Genomic DNA, 5,986 nt, shown 5'->3' with positions numbered 1-5,986 from the left:
TTCCACAGTTTAGATATGTTCCTAGAGAAAATATAGTTGAAAGTTGACAGTAGCGATTATGCGGACAGTAGAAAGCTTATGTCCTTAATGCACCGCTCAGTGTGCTGAACCCCAAACGTCGTTTGTGGATGTTGCAAACATCGGACATACACGTTTTGATAACTACGTGATAGTTTAGTTAAACGGTTTAGAGTTGAGGCACCAAAGACGTTTTCGAAACGTCGCGCAACATATGAGATGTTTTCGAGGGCTGAAATTGGGATTTCAGGCTCGTGCCCACGTCAAGAGGTATAAGACCTCCGACAATTTTATTAGCCTGCAAACTAAGGGAGAAAAGCTCAATCGTTGAGCTTGTGCTCAGATTGTCTGAGTGCAACAATCACTTGAATCGAGTGGGAGTTGATCTTCCAGATGAGATAGTGATGTTTCTCCAAAGTCATTGCCACCAAGCTGCTAGAGCTTCGTGATGAACTATAACATATCAGGGATAGATATGATGATCCTTGAGGTATTCACGATGTTTGACACCGCGAAAGTAGAAATCAAGAAGGAGCATCAATTGTTGATGGTTGGTGAAACCACTAGTTTCAAGAAGGGCAAGGTCAAGAAGGGATACTTCATGAAACGGCAAATCAGCTGCTGCTCTAGTGAAGAAACCCAAGATTGAACCCAAACCCGAGACTAAGTTCTTCTGTAATAAAGGGAACAACCACCGGAGCAGAATTATCCTAGATACTTGGTAGATGAGAAGGCTGGCAAAGTCGATAGAAGTATATTGGATATACATTATGTTAATGTGTACTTTACTAGTACTCCTAGTAGCACTAGGGTATTAGATACCGGTTCAGTTGCTAAGTGTTAGTAACTCGAAATAAAAGCAACGGAATAAACGGAGACTAGCTAAAGTTGAGCTGACGATATGTGTTGGAAGTGTTTCCAAGTTTGATGTGATCAAACATCGCACACTCCCTCTACCATCAAGATTAGTATTAAACCTGAATAATAGTTATTTGGTGTTTGCGTTGAGCATAGACATGATTGGATTATGTCTATCGCAATACGGTTATTCATTTAAGGAGAATAATGGTTACTCTGTTTATTTGAATAATACCTTCAATGGTATTGCACCTAATAGGAATGGTTTATTGAATCTCGATCATAGTGATACACATTTTCATGCCAAAAGGATATAAGATAGTAATGATGGTACCACTTACTTGTGGCACTGCCATGTAAGTCATATTGGTGTAAAACGCATGAAGAAGCTCCATGTTGATGGATCTTTGGACTCGCTCGTTTTTGAAAAGTTTGAGACATGCGAACCATGTCTATTGGTGTATACGCATGAAGAAACTCCATGCAGATGGATCATTTGGACTCACTTGATTTTGAATCACTTGAGATATGCAAATTATACCACATGGGCAAGATGACTGAAAACCCTCGTTTTCAGTAAGATGGAACAAGATAGCAACTTGCTGGAAGTAACACATTTTGATGTGTACAGTCCAATGAGTGCTGAGGCATGCAGTGAATATCGTTATGTTCTTACTTCATAGATGATTCGAGTAGATGTTGAGTATATTTACTTGATGAAACACAAGTCTGAATTATTGAATGGTTCAAGTAATTTCAGAGTGAAGTTAAAGATCATTGTGACAAGAGGATAAAATGTCTATGATATGATCATAGAGATGAGTATCTGAGTTACGAGCTTTGGCACGCAATTTATACATTGTGGAAATTGTTTCACAATTAATACCGCCTGGAACACCATAGTGTGATGGTGTGTCCGAACATCATAGTTACAACCTATTGGATATGGTGCGTAGCATGATGTCTCTTATCGAATTACCGCTATCGTTCATGGGTTAGGCATTAGAGACAACCGCACTCACTTTAATAGGGTACCACGTAATTCTGTTGAGACGACACCGTTTGGAGAAACCTAAGTTGTCGTTTCTTAAAAGTTTGGGGCTGCGACGCTTATGTGAAAAAGTTTCAGGTTGATAAGCTCGAACCCAAAGCGGATAAAATGCATCTTCATAGGACACCCAAAACAGTTGGGTATACCTCCTAATTCAGATCCGAAAGCAATAGGGATTGTTTCTTGAATCGGGTCCTTTCTCGAGGAAAAGTTTGTCTCGAAAAGTTGAGTGGGAGGATGGTGGAGACTTCATGAGGTTATTGAACCGTCACTTCAACTAGTGTGTAGCAGGGCATAGGAAGTTGTTCCTGTGGCACCTACACCAATTGAAGTAGAAGCTTATGATAGTGATCATGAAGTTTCGGATCAAGTCACTACCGTACCTCGTAGGACGACAAGGACGCGTACTGCTTCAGAGTGGTACGGTGATCCTGTCTTGAAGGTCATGTTGCTAGACAACAATGAACCTACGAGCTATGAAGAAGCGATGGTGGGCCCATATTCCAACAAATGGTTAAGAAACCATGAAATCCGAGATAGGATCCATGTATCAGAACAAAGCATGGACTTTGGTGGACTTGCCCGATGATCGGCAAGCCATTGAGATAAATGGATCTTTAAGAAGAAGACGGACGTGGACGGTAATGTCACCATTTATGAAGCTCGACTTGTGGCGAAGAGTTTTTCACAAGTTCAAGGAGTTGACTACGATGAGATTTTCTCATCCGTAGCGATGCTTAAGTCCGTCGGAATCATGTTAGCATTAGCTGCATTTATGAAATCTGGCAGATGGATGTCAAAACGAGTTTCCTTACCAGTTTTGTAAGGAAAGGTTGTATGTGATACAATCAGAAAGGTTTTGTCGATCCTAAGGATGCTAAAAGGTATGCTAGCTCCAGCGATCCTTCCATGGACTGGAGTAAGCATTTCGGAGTTGGAATATGTACTTTGATAAGATGATCAAAAGATTTTGGGTTTATACAAAGTTTATCAGAAACTTGTATTTCCAAAGAAGTGAGTGGGAGCACTATAGAATTTCTGATGAGTATATGTTCTTGACATATTGTTGATCAAAAATGATGTAGAATTTCTGGAAAGCATATAGGGTTATTTGAAAGGTGTTTTTCAATAGAAAACCTGGATTAAGCTACTTGGACATTGAGCATCAAGATCTATGAGGATAGATCAAAAATGCTTAATGGTACTTTCAAATGAGCATATACCTTGACATGATCTTGAAGGTGTTCAAGATGGATCAGTCAATGAAGGAGTTCTTGCCTGAGATGTAAGGTATGAAGTTAAGACTTAAAGCTCGACCACGGCAGAAAAGAGAGAAAGGACGAAGGTCATCCCCTATTCTTCAGACGTAGGCTCTATAGTGTGCTATGCTGTGCACCACACCGGAAGTGTGCCTTGCCATGAGTCAGTCAAGGGGTACAAGAATGATCCAGGAATGGATCATTGGACAGCGGTCAAAATTGTCCTTGGAGTAAATAAGGACATGTTTCTCGATTATGGAGGTGATAAAGAGTTCGGTGTAAAGGGTTACGTCGATGCAAGCTTTAACACCTATTTGAATGACTCTGAGTAGCAAACTGGATACGTATAGTGGAGCAACCATTTGGAATAGCTCCAAGTGGAGCATCAAAGTAGCATTTACAATATGACATAGAGCATTGCGAAGTACATACAGATCTGGATGTTGCAGACCCGTTGACTAAAACCTCTCTTACAAGAAAAACATGATCAAACCCCATAACTCATTGAGTCTTAATCACATGATGATGTGAACTAGTTTAATGACACTAGTAAACTCTTTGGATGTTGGTCACATGGCGATGTGACCTGTGAGTGTTAATCACATGGCGATGTGAACTAGATTATTGACTCTAGTGCAAGTGGGAGACTGTTGGAAATATGCCCTAGAGGCAATAATAAATAAGTTATTATTATATTTCCTTGTTCATGATAATCGTTTATTATCCATGCTATAATTGTATTGATAGGAAACTCAGATACATGTGTGGATACATAGACAACACCATGTCCCTAGTAAGCCTCCAGTTGACTAGCTCATTGATCAATAGATGGTTACGGTTTCCTGACCATGGACATTGGATGTCGTTGATAACGGGATCACATCATTAGGAGAATGATGTGATGGACAAGACCCAATCCTAAGCCTAGCACAAAGATCGTAGTTCGTGTGCTAAAGCTTTTCTAATGTCAAGTATCTTTTCCTTAGACCATGAGATTGTGCAACTCCCGGATACCGTAGGAATGCTTTTGGTGTACCAAACATCACAATGTAACTGGGTGTCTATAAAGGTGCACTACAGGTATCTCCGAAAGTGTCTGTTGGGTTGGCACGAATCGAGACTGGGATTTGTCACTCCGTGTAAATGGAGAGGTATCTCTGGGCCCACTCGGTAGGACATCATCATAATGTGCACAATGTGACCAAGGGGTTGATCACGGGATGATGTGTTACGGAACGAGTAAAGAGACTTGCCGGTAACGAGATTGAACAAGGTAACGGTATACCGACGATCGAATCTCGGGCAAGTACAATACCGCTAGACAAAGGGAATTGTATACGGGATTGATTGAGTCCTTGACATCGTGGTTCATCCGATGACATCATCGAGGAGCATGTGGGAGCCAACATGGGTATCCAGATCCCGCTGTTGGTTATTGACCGGAGAGCCGTCTCGGTCATGTCTGCATGTCTCCCGAACCCGTAGGGTCTACACACTTAAGGTTCGGTGACGCTAGGGTTGTATGAATATGAGTATGCAGCATACCGAATGTTGTTCGGAGTCCCGAATGAGATCCCGGACGTCACGAGGAGTTTCGGAATGGTCCGGAGGTAAAGAATTATATATAGGAAGTGGTATTTCGGCCATCGGGAAAGTTTCGGGGTCACCCGGTATTGTACCGGGTCCACCGGAAGGGTCCCGGGGGTCCACCGGGTGGGGCCACTCACACCGGAGGGCCCCATGGGCTGAAGTGGGAGGGGAACCAGCCCATAGTGGGCTGGTGCGCCCCCTAGGCCCACCCCCTGCGCCAGGGTTGAAACCCTAGGGTGGGGGGGGCGCAACACATGCCTTGGGGGCCACTCCACCCCCCTGGCCGCCGCCCCCTTGGGAGAATAGATCTCCCAGGGCCGGCGCCCCCCTTGGGGGCCTATATAAAGGAGGGCAAAGGGGAGGGCAGCCGCACCCTGTGCATAGGCGCCTCTCTCCCCCTGCTACACCTCGTCCTCCTCCCGCAGCAGCTTGGCGAAGCCCTGCCGGAGTTCTGCTGCATCCACCACCACGCCGTCGTGCTGCTGGATCATCATCAACCTCTCCTTCCCCCTTGCTGGATCAAGAAGGAGGAGATGTCTCCCGTCCCGTACGTGTGTTGAACCCGGAGGTGCTGTCCGTTCAGCACTTGGTCATCGGTGATCTGAATCACGACGAGTACGACTCCATCATCACCATCCCCTTGAACGCTTCCGCTCGCGATCTACAAGTGGTATGTAGATGCAATCTCTCTCCCATGCCTCGTTGCTGGTTTCTCCATAGATAGATCTTGGTGACACGTAGGAAAATTTTGAATTTCTGCTACGTTCCCCAACACATCTACGCCGACGGGATCGAGCTCGTCCTCGTCTTCGCCACCGTCTCTTCTCCGAGGAACACCGCCATCGTCCTGCTGCTCCTAAGCCACTCGACGGGCCTCCTTGTGCCTGCTCGGTGAGCGACACTCCCTCTCTCTCCTTTTCTGCGCCTCAGAACACCGTCATAGGTCCGTATCGCCCCGCGCCTGGAGCTACCGCAGCTCGCGGTCGCCGCGGTTTCGCCCGTGCTCCCCACGCCCCGGACCTCTCCCCGTCCGCCTGCTCACTATTCAGCTGCCGGCGCCGCTCTCCGCTGCATCTTGGCCATGCCCCCGGTTGCCTGCTGCTGCTTCTTGCCTTCCCCCACGGCTGCAACCACCGGTGTCGGCTGCCCCGCTAACTGCCGCCGCGACCTCGTCTCGCTTCCCCCACTCCGTCTCGCCCTGGCCACTACC

Source organism: Triticum dicoccoides, chromosome 6B (genome assembly GCF_002162155.2).
Source record: "Triticum dicoccoides isolate Atlit2015 ecotype Zavitan chromosome 6B, WEW_v2.0, whole genome shotgun sequence".
NCBI classification, from domain to species: Eukaryota; Viridiplantae; Streptophyta; class Magnoliopsida; order Poales; family Poaceae; genus Triticum; species Triticum dicoccoides.
This window is presented reverse-complemented; position numbering follows the sequence as displayed.